The 20,814-nt window shown below is 39.9% G+C and overlaps 4 pseudogenes; 2 read left to right on the plus strand and 2 right to left on the minus strand.

Moving 5' to 3' along the window:
• The first annotated feature begins 2,147 nt into the window (after positions 1-2,147).
• Positions 2,148-4,476, plus strand: LOC122703344 (annotated as a pseudogene).
• A 2,169-nt stretch (positions 4,477-6,645) lies between these two features.
• On the minus strand, positions 6,646-7,577 carry LOC122677447 (annotated as a pseudogene).
• Positions 7,578-10,672: 3,095 nt separating this feature from the next.
• Positions 10,673-11,679, minus strand: LOC122703350 (annotated as a pseudogene).
• A 7,762-nt stretch (positions 11,680-19,441) lies between these two features.
• Positions 19,442-20,368, plus strand: LOC122677505 (annotated as a pseudogene).
• The last annotated feature ends 446 nt before the right edge of the window (positions 20,369-20,814 follow it).

Here is a 20,814-nt window from a genome sequence, read left to right on the forward strand (position 1 = left end):
GAGCTGTGGTGGTAAGGCAAATGTGGTTTTTAAAGAGGATTTTCTGAGAGCTTTTTGAGACATTTTTGTGAAAGAGCAAGAACAGATATGAGACAAAAATTAAATTTTAAAACACAATAAAACATCAAGCCCTGGGAAAAATAGGAAACAAGTGTAATGCATTGTAGGTGAGAACCAGCTAGTAGAATAAATTCAGAAAACAGTTTGATGTTCTTTTTCAATTAAGCACATATTTACTTTATGGCCGAGCTATCTTTCTCACAGATATTTACTTAAGTGAAATAAAAACCTATATTTGCAGAAAATCTCTTTAGGGTATATGTTTAGATCAGCTTTATTCATAATCACCAAACCCTAAACCAACATAATGCTCCTCAACTGAGTAACAAACAATCTAATGTCCAAAAAATGGAGTACTGCTAAAAAATTATATACACAAAACAAGTAGTTTCCAGAGGCAGTGGCTAGAAGGAGTGGACCACAAAGAACTGTGGGTTTTATTTACATGGTAGAAGTGTTCTATAAATGGTTAGATAGCTATACATATTTAAATTATTAGAATAATACACATAAATTTGTGGATTTTGCAGTTTTGCAATTACGCATTTAAAGAAAAAAAAAAACGGTAATACCAAAATATGCATGCACACTCATGTGCAATAAGGTCCCCACAGGGTGTTCAGCTACTTCTTCCCTGGGAAGGTGGGCTGAGGAGCTGTAGATGGTCCCATGGGGGCATCCCCGGAGAGCTCCATGTCTCTGTAACTCACTGCTGGTTCCCTGCACCAGCCTCTGAAATACCAACAACACTCCACGTAACATCATGCCTGACTGCATGCCAAGCTCCTAGGTCATCATACACTCACCTGAATATTAATCATCGTCATTGCACACAGGTCTCCCTCCCACCTAAGGAACTGCTATGAGCCTACTTATTGCCAAGGAAATCACCTCAAGTTAAAAGTTATGTTGAATGACTTTAAAATGGTAACCCTCTCTGCTGAGTTTTTCAGTAGACCTTCCCTTATTTGCTATTTACAGACACAACTCTGTAAGCTACACGGGAGTTCACAATGTTTATTTTACAAACTAGGAGAAGGTGATGCCTCCAAGGGCACAGCAAGAATTAATGGTGGATCTGGGACTTGAACCTGGGTTCCTGGGTCCCTGTTAGTCCTGATTCCTGGGTCCTTGTTAGAGTTTCGTCCTTGATCTTTCACTGTCTTAAGGTACTCGGAGTCTTTAGACCACTACCTACAGTTCAGCTTCTTTATCATTACTTAGGCATTATTTCATGGCTGAATTTCTGATTTCACATTCACTATTCAGGACTGACTGTTCCTTCTCTTCAAGGAGTGAGATAATTATTCCATAAACACTATCAGTGAAAAGTGTAATTCATGCAAAAACAATGGGAAGCCTATTCATACTATGAGTTTTTTGAGCATAGAAATGATGTTTTGAACCTTTTTTCTAAAATAGTGATTTGAGATTGGAGTCTTAATATCAAAATTTCCATTGGTGAGAAGTTTAGTGGTACTTATGAACACTCCTGTTGCTTCCCTAAAGAAGATGAATAAAAAATAAGACAGATGGTGCTCTGATTGAGCAGGTAGCAATGTTTTTTCTTGTTCATTAACAGTTGGTCTCTCATTAAAGGTAAAAAAAGGAGAAGTGTGAAGTGACTATTCTTTAAACTACACAGAGAACAAAAGGAAATAAATAAATTAGCAAGATCTAACAGCAATTTAACCTTTTACCATCTTTATATTTATTAGTACCTTTATATGTGTTGACAGTGAGGTGACTAAAAGCCCCTGGATTTTGATTAGATGAAAATTAGCCTTCAGTCTTGAGTTTTTTAGACTAGCAATAGAATTGCAGAATATTGTGTAATCTCTCAAATCTTTAACTCCTTTAATGGCAAAATAAAAATAATAGTACTACACATTGTACACATATGCACACACAGAGGCACACACATACTCATACACACATTTACATGTAAAGTTCTTAATATTAGTTCAGAATGATTTTGAAGTAGAAATTGTTCATGATAATGCATTTAAATTTCACTGCAATTTCCTTTCTGTTTGTCACTTTTCCCCTTTATTTCTCACTACTACAGCATCTCTCATAATTCTCAAATGGCGTTGATGGAGACCAAGATAGAAGTGACACCATTCATCCTCTTTTGACCGATCAGTTCCCCAGAACTGTAGATCCTCCTCTTTATCACGTTCGCTATCATTCACCTCATCAGTGTGACTGGAAACCTGGGAGTGGTCACATTGCTTCCCTTGGACTCTCGTCTGCACACGTCTATGCACTTTTTCTTCAGTGACCTGTCTCTGGCGAACTCGGGTTACTCCTCATCTGTCACTCCCATAGTAACGGCTGGATTACTCATTGGAGACAAGGTCGTCCCCTACAATGCACGTGCCGCTCAAGTGTTCTTTTTTGTAGCCTTTGCAAGTGTGGAGCCTTGCCTTTTGGCCTCAGTGGCTTATGACTGCTACACAGGAGTATGCAAGCCCTTGCACAACACCGCCACCATGACAACACATGTGTGCGCATGTCTGACCACGGGATCCTATGTTTGTAGTTTTCTGAATGCCTCTTTCCATATTCGGTCCTTCTTTATGCAAGTCCAACACAGCCCATGACTTTGTGATGTTCCAGCTGTCCTGGCTCTCTAGCTCTGATAAACACGTTAGTGAAGTGGTTCTTGTTTTCATCATGAGCTTTAATGTCTCTTTTGCTCTTCTGATTATATTGATTTCCTGTCTATTAATATTTGTAAACATCTTGAAGATGCACTCAGCTCAGGGGCACCGAAAGGCTTTGTCCCCCTGTGCTTCCCACCCCACCGCTGTCTCCATCCTCTGTGGGACTGTCATCTTCAGGTACTTACAGCCCAGCTCCGGGCGCTCCATGGACACAGACAAAGTGGCCTCTGTGTTCTACTCTTGTGCTCATCCCCATGCTGAACTCTGTGGTCTGTGGTCTGAGGAACACGGAGGCGCATTCATGCGAGTCACAGAGAAGGCAACATTTCCTACAGAATCTAACACTACAGATGTGCAGCGTGTGTGCTCAGCTGCTCAGTCATGTCCAACTTTGTGTGGTCCCATGGACTGCAGCCCACCAGGCTCCTCTGCCCACAGGATTTTCCAGGCAAGAAGACTGGAGTGGGTTGCATTTCCTAAGACAGGGGATCTTCCCGAACCAGGGACTGAACTCACATCTCTGTTTCCTGCATTGGCAGGTGGATTCTTTATCACGAGCACCACCTGGGAAGCCCAGTTAAGAACAGTAACCTTTATTAATTCCCCTCAGATTTTCCCAAGCAATGAGTCAATTTTTGAAGCTCCACGCTGCATTTAAATTCCTGAGATGACACCCTTATCTTTTCAAAAGTCTGATTTCTGGTAAAAAGAAAGCATATTCAGAAATTCAATACCTGAATGAAGATAGCTAAGGAAAAGCATTGGAAAATTTGGGACCTGTTTGTCAAAACTTACTTCTGATATTTGATTCATTATGTGGTAAAGTACTAATTATGTACTGATGTATTTGATCTGTCATTATTATGGGCACGTACACACTGGAATGGGAAATTCGTCAGAGGTAAATGGAGCATGGCTAGTTTTTAATAAAAATAATTTAAATTGTTAGTTGAGATATTCAGTATAAAATTGTGTCTAATAGCAATTATGTCTTTTGTGATATAACTGTTTTAACATTCTGAATAGAAGGAAGAATTATAGTTTTTAAAATGAAAGTATCTACTCTTTTGGCACATTTTGTTGAGAGATACCTAAATATCATATCTTAAATGAATCAGTATTTCTGTCTTGACTGAGTCATTTTTGTTAAATCAACATGTTGCCATTATAATTTTTAAAAAGGTAAAATAATCATCCAAACTCTACAGCTTGGTTCCCTCTTTGTGTTCTACACGCTGTGGGCTTGGACATGCTGTTTGCTGTTTATTCGCTCAGTCGTGTCCAACTCTTTGCTACCCCATGGACTATAACCCGCCAGTTCTCCTCTGTCCATGGGATTCTCCAGGCAAGAATATTGGAGTGGGTTGCCATTTCTTTCTCAAGTGGGTTTGGACATATGCCTAGTAAAATGAGAGCTTTCCAGGTGGCTCTAGTTCTAAAGAACCTGACTGCCAATGCAGGACATATAAGAGACATGGGTTCGAACCCTGGATCGGGAATATTCTCTGGAGGAGGGCATGGCAACCCAGTCCACTATTCTTGCCTGGAGATGGACGGAGGAGCCTGGACGGAGGAGCCTGGTGGGCTACAGTCCGTGGGGTCACAAAGAGCTGGGCACGACTGAGCGACTTCACTTTCACTTTCACAATGCCTTAAGGGAGATAATGGAAGACTGGTGTGTGCCTCACCCCAGAGCCTGTCCTCCATGCACAATGCTACGCCTTCCTCTCGGAGCCGCCTCTGTTGATGGACATGCCCCTGTTGATCCAGTTCTTCTACACATGCTCTATGCACATATCTTTTACTTCAATGTGAACCCTTGACAAGGTGAAGTTGAAAATTTTGTTAAATTAAATTTGATCTAAATATACTTAAAGCCAGTCAACCCTGAATATTCATTGGAAAGACTGATGCTGAAGCTCCAATACACTGGCCACCTGATATGAAGAACTGACTCATTGGAAAAGACCATGATGCTGGGAAAGATTATGGGCAGGTGGGGAAGGGGACGACAGAGGATGAGATGGTTGGATGGCATCGCTGACTCAATGGATGTGAGTTTGAGCAAACTCTGGGAGACGGTGAAGGACAGGGAAGCCTTACGTGTTGCAGTTGGACATGACTGAACGGCTGAACAACAATGCAGATCATAGTCTTAGGAACCACTCAGTGTAGATTTAAGGGTTGTCTTGGGTCCAAGGCATGGCTTGGCTATTGATACTCTTTATTTTATTCATTTTATTATTTTGCCTTGAAGTACAGTTGATTTGCAATATTATGTTAGTTATGGGTATACAACAGTTATTCAATAGGTTTCCAGATTATACTCAATTTAAAGTTATAAAATATTGGCTCTGTTCCATGTGCTCTATATTATATCCTAGTTTATATTCTTAATCTCCTTCCTCTATCTTGTCCATTTTCCTTGGCCTCTCCACACTAGTAACCAATAGTTTGGTCTCTGCATCTGTGAGCCTGTTTCAATTTTGTTATTTTCCTTTATCTGTTTTATTGTTTTATTCCACTTGTATTTGAAAATATGCAGTATTTGTCTTTCTTTCTCTGACTTATTTTACTTAGCATAGTACCCTCTAGGTCCATTCATGTTATAGTCAGTGGTAAATTTTAATTCTCTTTATGGATGAACAAACCAAACCAAATAAAAACAAATACATAAATAGAGACAATAGAATAGTGGTTATTAGAGGTGAAGAGGGCTGGGGCAGGTGAAATGGTTAAAGGAAGTGAACTGTATGGTGATGAGTAGAAACTAAACTTTTAGTGATGAATGCACTGCACTGTATACAGAAGTGGAAATATAACATTGTATACATGAAACTTGGGATTTCCCTGGTGGTTCAAGTGGTAAAGAATCCATCTGCCAATGCAGGAGATCTGAGTGCGATCCCTGGGTCAGGAAGAGCCCCTGGAGAAGGAAATGGCAATCAACTTTAGTATTCTTGCCTTGGAAGTCCCAGAACAGCGGAGCCTGGTGGGCCATATAGTCCATGGGGTTGCAAGAGTTGGACATGACCTAGCGACTAAACAGTAACAACAATGATGTGAAACTTATATAATGCTATAAACCATTTAAAGGGAATTAATAAGCATCATTAATTTATTTTAAAGCAACTGCAAACAGAAAAATACACAATGTTATTGCTATCTCGGTGCATTTTTTAAAAAATGTGAATGTTGGTAGTCATGGATGAAAAAATTTAAAAATTATTATATTATTTTTCTTCCATTTTTCTTGTACTGTGTCTATTATATCCTTTTGAAGACTGTGACGTGAAAATGCAGCTTAATAAAATGACTCGATCAAGACGATTATTAATTCACTTAAGATGGTATGTTTATACATCTGTCAGTAAACTATGCCAACAAAATAAGCACATAGTTTCATCAAAAGTTTATTACTTTTTTTCTCAGACTAGGACTTTTAGAACAGTTATTCAACTTAAGAAAGTAATATTAGATATAAATTTATATTTTAATCCACTAAGTCACTGTTCACATTATTTTTAATAAAAACAAGCACTCTCCATCCATCTCTTGCTAATTTCTCCTCCTATGTGTATGTGTGTCTCTAGGGCACAGGCATGCACTTCTCGTCATGGGCTTGCTTGCTTTCCTGCTTCACCTGTATGCTGTTGTGCATGTGGCAGGTAAAATGCGTGTTGAGCATGTAAATGTCCTTAACATGCTTTTTTGACAAGCAGAACAAAAGTATTTTATGCTTTCTTTGGCCATCCTCATTTAGTTGTTAGATTTCCGAACACAATGCTTCCTTATTCTAGACAATATACTTTGGAAAAAAATAAGGGTATTATTCAGGACTTCATTTCTGCATGTGACTCAGTGCCTGGGAAAAATCTGAGAAGAGTCAAACTGGATCATTACGTACTCTAAAATGTTAAAATGACAATCTTGCCTTTGCAATCATCTTTTTGAAAGCACTCTTGACCTCCTTGTTCCTCAGACTATAGACCAAAGGGTTCAGCATGGGGATGACCATGGTATAGAACACAGACACAGTTTTGTCAGTGTCCATGGAATGACTGGAGCTGGGCTGTAAGTACATCGTGATAACCGTACCATAGAAGATGGAGACTGCTGTGAGATGGGAGGCACAGGTGGAAAAGGCCTTCTGGTACCCTGCGGAGGAGTGCATCTTCAGAATGGTGACACCTGTGAATATGTAGGATATTAAGACAACCAGGAGAGCAAAGAAGACGTTGAAACTGGCTACATAAACGAGAACCATCTCACCAACATACCTATCTGGGCAAGAGAGAACCATGACTGCTGGAACATCACAGAAAAAGTGGTGGACCACATTGGACCCACAGAAAGAGAGACTGTGATTCCAACGTGGATGGAGGCATTCAGGAAACCGCAGACACAGGAGCCTGTGGACAGACTAGCACACGAGCTTGTCGTCATGGTTGCGGTGTAATGGAGGGGTCTGCACACCGCTGCGTAGCGGTCATAGGCCATAGCTGCCAGGAGGAAATTTTCCACAGTGGCAAAGGCTGCAAAGAAGAACATCTGAGCGGCACACGCACTATAGGAGATGACCCCGCCGCCTGTAAGGAACCCAGCCAGGACTGTGGGAATAACAGCTGTGGAGTAGCCAAAGTCCACCAGAGACAGGTTACTGAGGAAAAAGTACATGGGCGCCCGGAGACGGGACTCCAAGAGAACCAAGAGGATGATGCCCATGTTTCCAACCACATTGATCACGTAAATGAGAACAAATGTTAGAAAGAGGGGAACTTGTAGTTTTTTGGTGTTGGTTAGTCCTAGGAGAATGAACTCTGTCACTTCTGTCGTGTTCTCCATCCGGGTTACTTAAGAATCAGATGTCCTAGAGCAAAGAGAAACAAAGGAATAGAGTGTCAAATTTAGTTAAGATTGCTGTAATGGTGAAACTTAAATGTTTATATCGCATGAATATTTTTCATTACAGAAATGATATGTGCTTCAAGATTCTCCACACCTAAAGCATGGACTTAAGAGCGAAATTTAGTGTATTATTCATCTAGAATTCTAAAGTATTGAGTGAGGGATTGTAATGAATCAAGTCTTCAGTTTTAAATTATTTTAAATATGTCAAAACATGATCATTTTGGAATTAATAACTCTGACAGTTCAGCTTTTTCCTAGCCTATTAGATTCATACACTTCTTTGCTGTTTATATGCCAAGACCCGCTCTAGACACAAGAGGACGAGTAATTTGTATTTCCACAAATATTTAGTGGCAAGTCAGATTCTCTTCTCAGACAAAGCATTTCTCAAGTGTGATGTGTCTTTACTAAATTTAAATTAAGCTTCATTTAGCTCTGTTTAAATTATTTATTGTCTTCATTGGTCCAAACTCAGTGTTGGAGGTTGCACAGTGAAGAATCTGAGACTTACATACACAGTGTATGCAGTGGGGTAACTGGAGGAGTAGGGGCATGTACAGCCAGCAGAGGCAGTTCTCAAGGGAAGACATAGCACTGGGTATAGAGTCTGGACTCTGAGAAGAGCCCTAAGTTAACAGCCTGAGTCTTTGGTCATCAACTGACATTCCTGGACCAGTTGTTCTTCAATTGGAAAATTAAGATAGTAAGGAGACCTAACTCAGGTGTTATTTTGAGAATTAAGTTAGATAATGCATGAAAAACAATGAGCAAAAAGCTGAGTGTGCAGCACAGTCTGAAGAAGATAGATAAAACATTACTATTAAAAAGGAATCATGGGCTGCTATCCAAAAGTCTACAAGCAATAAATGCTGGAGAGGGTGTGGAGGAAAGGGAACCCTCTTACACTGTTGGTGGGAATGCAAACTAGTACAGCCACTATGGAGAACAGTGTGGAGATTCCTTAAAAAACTGGAAATAGAGCTGCCATATGACCCAGCAATCCCACTTCTGGACATACACACTGAGGAAACCAGATCTGAAAGGGACACGTGCACCCCAATGTTCATCGCAGCACTGTTTATAATAGCCAGGACATGGAAGCAACCTGGATGTCCATCAGCAGACGAATGGATAAGGAAGCTGTGGTACATATACACCATGGAATATTACTCAGCCATTAAAAAGAATTCATTTGAATCAGTTCTAATGAGATGGATGAAACTGGAGCCCATTATACAGAGTGAAGTAAGCCAGAAAGATAAAGAACATTATAGCATACTAACACATATATGTGGGATTTAGAAAGATGGTAATGATAACCTTATATGCAAAACAGAAAAAGAGACACAGAAGTACAGAACAGACTTTTGAACTTTGTGGGAGAAGGTGAGGGTGGGATGTTTCGAAAGAACAGCATGTATATTATCTATGGTGAAACAGATCACCAGCCCAGGTGGGATGCATGAGACAAGTGCTCGGGCCTGGTGCACTGGGAAGACCCAGAGGAATCGGGTGGAGAGGGAGGTGGGAGGGGGGATCGGGATGGGGAATACATGTAACTCCATGGCTGATTCATGTCAATGCATGACAAAACCCACTGAAATGTTGTGAAGTAATTAGCCTCCAGCTAATAAAAAAAAAAATTAAAAAAAAAAAAAAAAAGGGAATCGTGGTTTTCTATGCTGGTTTGAGCAAGGTGGATGATGGTGTGCAGAGCTCCAGGTGAGGATGAGTTTTGAGACCTTGTAATCTCCTCTTCATTTTGCTTTTTGCTCACACACCACTTAGGTCCATTCAATTTTTGGTGCTTCCCAATATATCACCCTCTGTTCATGCTCTGCCTGTATAATTGCCCGCTCTGGTCAGTGAGCCATTCTTTTGCTTAATTTTCTTAAACTTATATATCAGCTTAGGTTGAAATAGTCTCCTTTTCTTCTTTTTTCTTATTACTATTTATCCAATAGTTGAATCACAGATGTAGAGGGTTGAAAGTTCAGGGTTTTTGGGTTACCTTTAGCTTGTAGATCTATTTCAGTGGCAAGCTTTTTGTTTAAAACATTTTAAATTTAAATGTGTATATTGAATATAGATACTTACCTTACTCCTTGACAAAATAGGATGGTTAACCCTGAATAGTAAGTTTGAAGTCAGAAATTTAGCCATGAAATAATGCATAAATGCTGTCAGAGAAGTCATCTCCCAGGCAGCGGCAGAAATGCTCCCAGGTCTCTAAGGGAGGGAAGATGAGGGAAAGAACACTAGTATGCAGTCAGCTTCTGAATCTACCATGCATTCTTTCTGTGCCCTTGCAGGAGCTGCTTATGTCCTATTTGTGAAATAAATATAATTAAATTACTTCTCCCACATAATTCACAAAATTGCCTCTGTAAATGGCAAATAAAGGAAGGTCTATAAAACACTAAGAGGTTATTATTTTAAGGTTGCTTAGTATAATGTTTACCTTGGGGCTTTTTCCCTGATGACTGAAGGTCAGCTGAGGACCGGCCAGACTAACAGCCTGCCGTTATTAACATGCAGATTAATAAATGGTGGTAACAGGGCTCAGCGTGCAGTCTGCTCCCCTGAAGTGATGTTGACCGGAGTCAGGGTGGGATTTCAGAGACTAATGTGTGCTAATCAGCAGGGAATTATAGAGACATCTCTCTCCCCAGGGATGACCTCCTGGGAGAGCATGAGGGCGTCTACAGCTCGTCACCCCACTTTCCAAGGAGGAAGCAATTTGACTTCCTGTGGGACTAAGCGGGATATTTTGAGGGTCAGTACATTCATTGGTATTACTTGTTAAATTTCTTGTTATAGCCCCCATTTAAAATTGACGTATAACTTACAAACAGTAATATGCATACTTTTTAGTGTATGGTTTTAAGACTTTGGTCACATGTAGAGTCATGTAGCCACTACCACAATCGTTGTTGCTGCTGCTGTTGATTTGCTAAGTCGTGTCCACAATTACTCATTATAAGTTTTCCTAATCTTCTTTGTGGTCAACCCTATCTCTGACCTATTTCCCCTCACAGCCTCTTCTTGTCAGTGGCTTCTAGTGTCATGCCATTGTGGCTGTGAAAGAAACCAGAAAAAAAACATTAACACATGGTAGATAAGCAATGTGCTTCTAAATAACCAATGATCCAGCAAAGAAACTAGACAGGACATAAAAGAATACCTTGAGACAAGTGGAGATGGAAATACAATGTTCTAAAATCTACAGGATGCAGCAAAAGCAATTTTTTTTTTTGACGCTGCCAGTTTTATTTAAGGCTTTACATATCTGAATAAACAGTTAAAAAGCAAATGTTCATTTTTAGAGTTGCACAAAAGGAAAATAATAGGGAAAGTGATGACTGGCTTATGATGTGGGGCCAATTTCCATAAGTTAAAAAAAAAATCTAAGTTTTAGAACCTGGGGCTCTAAAAATAGCACTTATAATTAATACTGTTCTTCAGATTCATAGTTTAAGGAAGTCATTACATTTTATTTCTTGATGTTATAGATTTAACAACATGTTGGTAGCAACATGTAACTGCTCACATGGATTAGACATCAAGAGACCAGTTTATGTATATAAACTTAAACACTGAAAATGAATACATTCAGCTATTATGGAACTTACAACAAATACAAACTTGTTAACAACTTTCCAGAAGGCACAGAAGACAGTATTAATAAGAGTGGTCTTTAGCATCATTTTAAAAAATTCTTCCTTGCTTATTTCTCCATCCCCGTCATGCTCAGCCTCATCAGCCTTTCCTGAAGTTCATCATCTGTTAAATCTTCGCCTCGGTCCTTAGCCACCCTCTCGATACTGCTCAGTGATACACTTCCTGTATCATCATCATCAAATAATTTGAAAGCCTTCAGTATTTCTTCTTTTTCATTCTTTTCACTCATTTTTACACTCATTATGGCAAAAAATTCTTCAAAACTAATGGTGCCAGTTCCTTCTTTGTCGGTTTCAGCTATCATCTTTTTAATTTCTTCTTTCTTTGGCTCAAATCCTAAGGCCCGCATTGCAATCATGTCTCCAACCAGCGCCCCCGGCCGGGACCTCCCGACTTTACCCACCAGCCGAGCTGCCCAACAGTCAGCAAAAGCAGTTTTAAGAGGAAAGTCTATAGCAATGCAGGCCTACCTCAGGAAACAAACAAAAGTATCAAAAAAAATAATCTAAGTTTACACCTAAAGGAACTAGAAAAAGAAGAACAAAGCCCAAAGAAAGGAGGAAATAAGATCAGAGCAAAAGTAAATAAAGACTAAAACAATAAAAGAAAATATCAATGAAAATAAGAGCCAATTCTTTGAAAAGATAAAATTGATAAACCTTTAGCAGGACTCATTAAGAAAAATAAATGGCCCAAATAAATGAAATCAGAAATGAAAGAACGTTGCAACAGACAACACACAAATACAAAGGATCCACAAAAGATCACTACCAACAATTATATGTCAAAAAATTCATCAACCCGGAAGAAGTGAAACATTCCAAGAAACATACAATATTCTAAGACTGAATCAGGAAGAAATAGAAAATCTGAAAAGTCTGATCACTAGTAATGAAACTGAATAAAAAAAAAATATTCCCATCAGACAAAAGTCCAGGATTAGATAGCGTTACAGATGAATTCTACCAAATATTTAAAGAGAGTTAAATATCTTTCTCAAACTATTTCAAAAAACTGAAGAGAAATAAATACTTCCAATCTCATTCTTAATCTCTGTCTCATTCCAGCATTACCCTGACACCAAAATTAGAAAATGTTGCATGCAGATTTTGTTCTGGAAAAAACAATGAACGGAAACTGCCAGGAAAAGGCTACCTGCGCAGGAGTCCCTCTGTCTTCCTTAGATTCTGCCAGCTTCTTGGACAACTCGGGGCCTTCCCATAACTTCTCTGTTTCCTTGGGTGGTCTTTGCCATACTGCTTTTCTTTATCTTTCGGGCATTGGCTGAGACATTGATTCTCCTGAGAAAATATTCTGACCATTCAGCTCACAGTAGATTTTACTATTCACTGTCATATGGACACCTTTTTCAGTTTATAACTATATGCTTATCTGTGCGTTTGTTTCCTGTTTGTCGTCTCCACTAAACTTAAGCACGTGAGACTAGTAAGACTAATATTGGAGTTTTGAATGAATATGTCTTCCTAGGCTACAAACTTTGGCTGATACTCCTTTGGGATCAAGAAATAGTTGAGCGAATGGATAATTCTTAATAATGGTGTAAAGATTTAAGGAATGAGGGGTTGCAGTAAGTTTGGGATTCATTTTGCTTGTTTAATGTTAGAGCCTGTGGCTCTATACTCCCATGGTTATGTCAAATATGTGCCCTAGATGTAATGATGTGACTTGATTTTTACCTATGTGTTATTAAGTCACTAAGCTGCATCTGACTCTTTTGCAACCCCATGGACTGTAGCCTGCTAGGCTCCTCTGTCCATGAAATTCCCCAGGCAAAAAATACTGGGAAAAAAAAAATACTGGAGTGGGTTGCCATTTCCTTCTCGAGGGATCTTCCTGACCCAAGGATCGAAACCACTGCTCCTGCATTTCAGTTGAATTCTTTACCGCTGAACCAACAGGGAAGCCTTTATAGCAATGTACCAATAACTTAATTTTTTATAGATGGTTTAAAGAACAGTTTTAGGTTCAGAGCTGTATTTAGCAGAAGGTAGAGAGATTTCCCATTCATCCCCAGCTCACACAGTAGAGAGTACTAATACTATCATGGGTTCTTAAAACTACTTGCTATAATTTTTTGACATGATGGGTACTCTTCAAGGCATAGTGATGGCTTTTCTCCCAATGATACAGATTCCCAAGTTAGTGAGAACAAACAGTTTCCAATTGCAAGCTAATTGTGAATCCCAAACTTCATTGCTTCTGGCAGGATGATATCAGTGCTTTCCTGTTAACCCACCTATTATGGTGCAGTGACGCAGACCAGTAATCCTGATGACAGTTTTCGTTTAGGGAATGGGTGTTTTTACTTTCTTTTATTAGGGTTTTATTCTGGGAGGGTGTTGAAATGTAAAGTGCTAAGGAAGAGGCCTTGCCAGCTATGCTGCAGCCACATTGCCTTCTTTTAGATTCTGGCAACTTCCTTGAAATTTGGAGCTGTGATCCCGCGCCTTTTGTTTTCCATGGAATGATTTTTCCAGACTGGTTCTTTGTCATTTTTAGGCCTGGCTGACATGTTAACTTTCCCTTAGAAAGCATTCTGTCCAGTCAGATTTCTTCTTGTCTCTCTTATTTTTCCATGCACAATTACTTGCTTATCCTATACATAATGTTACATATATATGCATATACACAAAGTTATATATGCTATATAAATATATATTTTTCTCTATATATTCATAGGCTTAGGTTATTTCCTTGTTTGATGCCTATCTTCTTCACTAAGCTTAAGCATCATGTATGCAAGAATGATTTAATTTTGCATGAGTATATAGTCCCATGTCTCACGGTTATAGTTTATATCCATCTGGGATTAGTAAACAGTTTAATGAGCTGATATTTCTTCTCATTGTACAAACATTTAAGGTGAATTAAGTGAACTGTTAATTCCATGGGTCCACTATGTCTTATTTAATGACAGAGCCTGTGTCTCTGTCCCCCAATATTTATGTCAAATTGCAGCTCTGGAGGTCATGCTGTGGTTGAATTAGTGCAACATCAGAAAGAATTGAGGGCAGGAGGAGAAAGGTGTGACAGAGGGTGAGAGGGTTGGATGGCATCATTGACTCAATGGACATGAGTTTGAATAAACTCCGGGAGCTGGTGATGGACAGGAAAGCCTGGCGTGCTGCAGTCCATGGGGTCATAAAGTGTCAGACATGGCTTTGCAACTAATAAACAGCAATAAAAAGAATTACTGCAAATAGTGAACATACACTCACGATCTCCCTCAACAAGCAGAGCTGGATCCCTATAGACAGGTCAATCACATGTTCCCTAGTTAGGTGAGATAACAAGATTTATAGCCCTCATAGGGTATTTGTCCCCTGAGAATTCTATGTCTACATAACTCCCTCCTGGTTCCCACATCATTCTAATTGTCCTCATATTAGAAAGTGGAGCCAAAGAATCAGAGTTACTTTGGCCATTTATTTTTCTTTCGATTTGTTAATAGTTGTCCAGTAGCAACAATGACCTTCCCCCAAATTGTGATATTGCTAAAAGCAGTAACAATGTCCGGGGAAAAACTATCCTAAATAACACTGATGATGACTATGATTGTGAGGACCACTCCTTACTAAGTATGAAGTATTATAGGAATTTTCTTATAGCAGTAGTCTTCAGACAAGATGTTGTTTGGGACTGCCTTTTTATTATTTCTATTTTATAGATAAAGACCCTGAAGCTCAAAGAGGTTAAGTGACTTATCTAGGAAGAGTGAGCACCAGACCCGGGAGCAGAACTCTTGTGCACTGCTTCCAAGGCTGAAACCACTTTTTTTCCTCCAGTTTCTTCCTGCAGCTAGGGAACTTTAAACCTTCTGGTCAAACACTAAAGAAAAGCATCACAATAGAATGTTTACTTGCTTTCATCAACTGAGTTTCTGATTTGAGGTCAACTCACGTATGAAGGTGCTGGATTTGCATGTTGTATTGTTCAGGCAGTCAGGTAAGCCTACAAATCAACTGGATGAAATCTCCTGCGTGCATAAATTTGCATAAATAGACATAGTCAAGAAAATGCATTAAGGAAGCCATTTACCCTTTGATTTATTCAGAGCTGGTGCTCAAGTTCTTTGAATATTTCTTATATCTGTTTTATACAATTGAAAGTTTTCACCTAAACACTATAGAGGTCCTATTAAAACTTCTATATATTTATGTTGTATATTTTATATATTTATATCTATATATTTACAAAGTATATTTATCATGGGACACTGAGAAAAGCACAGGAAGACCTTGAGTCTCTGCTTGGCTAAGTATAAACTTGCTTGACTTTGAACAAGTTATTTAAACTATTCCAATCTCAATTTTCCCTTTTAGGGAATGTGATCATAGTAGTTATCTTGACTAACAAGCTTTAGCTTTATTTTTCCTCCAGGAGAACGTTGTACTGAAACCTAAGACTTCCCATGTGGAGGAGAAAGTGGATGGGGAGTTTTATATTGATTCCTAGAACAAATTTTGTTTCCAGGATTTGAGAAATTTGTATCCACGCTATTACTCAAGTGAGCAGTATTTAAGGAATCAACAGGATATCCTAGTCACCCTGCTCTGTATAAATGAGTCTCATACTACTAACTGCAGGAGTGACCTTTGCCCAGAAATCTCCATGCTTCGGTCTGACCCTCACCTGTCTAATCACCTTCCACCCCCTATCTTCACCTTGAGACCAGAGGACTCACCTCTTATTGCATTCATTACTGTCACTCAGCTTGAAGCTCAGGGTTGTCCTATCAGCCCTCAACTCCTACGAAATCAAGCCCACACATCTCTGTATCTCTCTTTTACTGATCTCAGCTCCCCTCCTGCCCAACTTCTGATATCATTCCACTCTGAAATTTGCAGTCAACCATCAGCATAACCCAATACACACTTAACCTTTCCTTCAAAAGTTCTCTTTACCTCCTTTGTTTAGCCAAAATATCTCTGTGTCCTGGGACAGGTCAGCTATCTCAGGAGGCAGTAACCTCCTCTCCCATACTCCCTTTGCTACTAAATCTCTTCATTTTTTAGACCTTATAGCAACCTAGTATTAGTCTGTCTAAATGCTTTCTTTGATACTTCTAAGAAATTTCATTGACTTGTTTATCTTTGGCTGTGCTGGGTCTTTGTTACTGCGTGGACTTTCTCCAGCTGTGGCGAGCAGGGGCTACTCCAGCTGCAGTTCGAGGGCTTCTCATTGAGGAGGCGTCTTTTGTTGCAGAGCATGGGCTCTCGTGGGCTCTGGCTTCAGTACTGTGGCACGTGGGCTCAGTACTCTGGCTCCTAGGTTCTAGAGCCAGACTCAGCAGTTGGGGTACATGGGCTTAGTTGCTCAGCAACATGTGGGATCTTTCTGGATCAGGGATTGAACTCGCATCTCCTGCATTGACAGGCAGGTTTTTGTTTTTCTTTTTTTTTAACCACTGACTCACCAGGAAAGCTCCTTTTGGTGTTTTAATGTGATGGATTTAATATTACACATGTACGTTGAGCCATCGGAAATTTCCAAGAGATTTAATGGTGGTGGTTTAGCTGGTAAATCGTGTCCGACTCCTGCGACACTATGGTTTGTAGCCCACCAGGTTCCTCTCTCCATGGGATTTCTCAGACAAGAATACTGGAGTGGGTTGCCATTTCCTTCTCCGGGGGATTTTCCTGACCCAGGGATCAAACCCAGGTCTTTAGCATTGCAGGAGATCTCCTGTATTGCAGGCAGATTCTTTACCAACTGAGCCACTAGGGAAGCCTAAGAAAGTTCAAATTAATCTAATTTGAGACATCCTCTCTCTAGGAGGAGAAGGGGATGACAGAGGATGAGATAGCTGGATGGCATCACCAACTCAATGGTCATGAGCTTGAGCAAACTCCAGGAGTTGATGATGGACAGGGAAGCCTGGCATGCTGCAGTCCATGGGGTCGCAAACAGTCAGACGCAACTGAGCGACTGAACTGAACTGAACTGAGGTATCTGGCCCTCTCTTCTGAGCTCCAGGCTTCTGTATCAGAGCTGTTAGTGCAATCCTTTTACTTGGATGGCCAAAAGGAATCTCAGGCTTAATGATGATTTCTTTTTCTCTTTGTCCCAAGAATCTGCTCCTTTCCCATCATTCTTTGTATCACTATTCAAAAACAGGAGTCAGCATTAATCCCACTCTCTGCCATCAATATGCAAAGTATCAGTAAATCCAGTCAGCTCTACTTTTGAAATATATCCAAAATTGAACAACTTTTTATTATCTCTCACTACCACCTTGGTCTAAGCAATCATCTTCTCTTACCTGGAATAATATAATAGCCTATAATTTCTTTTGCAACTTTCATCTTTATCTTGCTAAATTCAAGTACCTACAGACCTACCAGAGTGATTCTGTTCAAAGAATTCGGATTATGTCACTTTTGGTTCAAATCCTATAATGCTTTCCAATCTCTTTCAGAATTAAAGTTCAATAACTTAAAGTAGTGTGTGAAGTCATTTTAGCTTCACACTGCTGTACTTCTCTCACTTTCCAACTGTAGCCTTATTGGTTTTCTTGCTGTTCCTGGAACTACTTGGCATGTTTTAAATCCCAGCGCCATGTATTTGCTGTTTCCTCTGCCTGGGCTATGGGCTTCCTTGGGGGCTCAGAGGGTAAAGAATCTGCCTTCAATGCAAGAGACCTGGGTTTGATCCCTGGGTTGGGAAGATCCACTGGAGAAGAGATGGCACCCACTCCAGGACTCTTGCCTGGAGAATTCCATGGACCAGGAGCCTGACAGACTGCAGGCCATGGGGTTGCAGAGAGGGACAGCAGGGAGTGACTAACATTTTCATGTTCATTGCCTGGGCTGTGCCCTTCCCCTAAGTAGACTCCAGGCCTGCTCCCCTACTTCCTTCAGGCATTTAGTAAAAACTCTCATGTTTGTGAATGAGTCTATCCCAGACCACCATATATTTTTTCCCCTGTTTTATTTATTTATTTATTTTTTCCATTTATTTTTATTACCAGACCACCATATTTAAAATCATATAGTAGAAGGAGTTTGCAGGGAAAACAAACGACATGAATGATGTTATCAATCCTTTGATTTCACTCTTATTGGCAAGTCATATCTTAGGTCATCCACCTCTCCAATATAGATAGACCAAACCTGCTGTTTGAATTATAATATCTAACAACTTACATAGTTTTGAGTTTGTGATACCAACCTCATTGGCTGCTGGGAAGAATTGATGGGATAATTGACAGACACGTGATGTTGCATGCCACCAGAAAAGAAGTTCATCAGTTCTGTACAAGGTGATGCTGGAAGTTGCATCTTTTAATATGGCTATAACATGAATCCAGATCAGGGACATCTGAATGTGAAAGTTAGAAGCTGCATGAATTTAGTAAAAGTTAAAAACTGTTATTTTATAGATGTCTTTATTCCCTGGGCACAAATTTCTACTGTTTTCCACTATGGGGTAAATTATATACCCTATTTACTGTACAATATAGTGAGAACATTTTAAGTTATATACAACACTATTCTTGACACAATGGAAAGCCAAAAAAAGTTAGTTGAAGTAAAATTAATCCAATTTCATATTTATTTTACTAAGTTTACTCTAGTTTAGTTTAAAGAATAATTTTTGTATTTGTTTTGGAAACTTTTAATTGGGAGCCAGAACGCTTCTAGTTAGCAACCAACCTGATGAAATAGCATACATTCTTTCTTTTCTTGTCTTTACCTTAATTCAGTCTTCTATGAAGTTAGGATGGAGAAGGAAATGGCAACCCACTCCAATATTCTTGCTTGGAGAATCCCATGACAGACAGAGGAGCCTGGCAGGCTACTGTTCATGGGGTCACAAAGAGTCGTCACGACTGAGTGACAAATGAAGTTAGGAGGTTGGGATGCATTATCTCCAAATCCTTTTAACTGGGATACTCTATGACCTTTAAATAACTTATAATTTTAGCTATTGTGGTCAGGCTTTAAATCTAAACACTCCTGGAAACAAGTTATTTTAATACGGAAATAAAGCACAGAGTGATCATGATAATTAATTTCCATGGAGACTCCCTTTCATTTACTACTTTCATTCTGTTTTTTATTGCTACAGAGCAGCCACACAATTCCCAGTTGATCTCCATGGACAACACTACAGAGGTGACTGAGTTCGTCCTTGTGGGGTTATCCGATGACCCGGAAGTGCAGATCCTGCTCTTCCTCACCTTCTCTCTCATCTACCTCCTCACCCTGGTTGGGAACCTGGGGATGACCGAGCTGATCCTGCTGGACTCTCGTCTCCACACGCCCATGTACCTCTTCCTCAGCCAGCTCTCTCTGGTGGACTTTGGTTACTCCTCAGCGGTCACTCCCAAAGTGACGGCAGGATTCCTCACAGGAGACAAAACCATTTCCTACGAGGCTTGTGCCAGTTCTTCTTCTTCGTGGCCTTTATCACCGTAGAAAGTTTCCTCTTGGCCGCAATGGCTTATGACCGCTGTGCAGCCGTGTGCAAACCCCTGCACTACACCGCCGCCATGACGACCAAAGCGTGCGCCCGTCTGCTCACAGGCTGCTGCTTCTGCGGCTTCCTGAATGCCTGCGTCCACACCGGGAACGTCTTCAGGCTCTCCTTCTGTAGGTGCCACGTGCTCAACCACTTCTTTTGTGACGCTCCTCCTCTGCTGGCTCTCTCGTGCTCAGACAGCTACGTCAGTGAGATGGTTATTTTCTTCGTGGTGGGTTTCAATGACCTCTTTTCTATTCTGGTCATCTTCATCTCCTACCTGTTTATATTTGTCACCATTCTGAGGATGCGCTCATCTGAAGGACGCCAGAAGGCCTTTTCCACCTGTGCTTCCCACCTCACTGCTGTCTCCATCTTCTATGGGACCGTCATCTTCATGTACTTACAGCCCAGCTCCAGCCACTCCATGGGCACAGACAAAATGGCGTCCGTGTTCTACACCATGGTCATCCCCATGCTGAATCCACTGGTCTACAGCCTGAGGAACAAAGAGGTCAAGGGTGCCTTTAAAACGGCTGTGGGGAAGGCAAAGTCTTCTATAGGATTCATACTTTAAAAATCTTGCATTTACAGTAAGGCACTGTCAACCACTTTAAATCTAACTGAGAAAAATATTTAACTGTCTATTTTCAATTTTCTAATTTCTTATAGTAGTTTCTCCAACTGTTTATTAAGTCTACAAAGCAAAATCTTAAAAAAAATCAGACCTAGGAATAATAGGTTAAGAAAAATCACTCATGAACATGGAATTCATATTACAAAAATTCTTCTTAAAAAGCATGTTCACTCACATTCTCACATGAACATGTACATTTACATGCATATATTAGCATATGCACACATGCATGTCATTCATGAGAAACTCATTAAACCCAAACAACTACAGATGGAGAAGCTTAAGGCAGAGATGAGATAGATCTGCTGTTATAGAATGTAGAATTATTATTTGAGTGTCTGAGAATATATTCTTAGTATAAATATTTTGACT

This window comes from Cervus elaphus, chromosome 1, assembly GCF_910594005.1.
Source record: "Cervus elaphus chromosome 1, mCerEla1.1, whole genome shotgun sequence".
Taxonomy (NCBI): domain Eukaryota; kingdom Metazoa; phylum Chordata; class Mammalia; order Artiodactyla; family Cervidae; genus Cervus; species Cervus elaphus.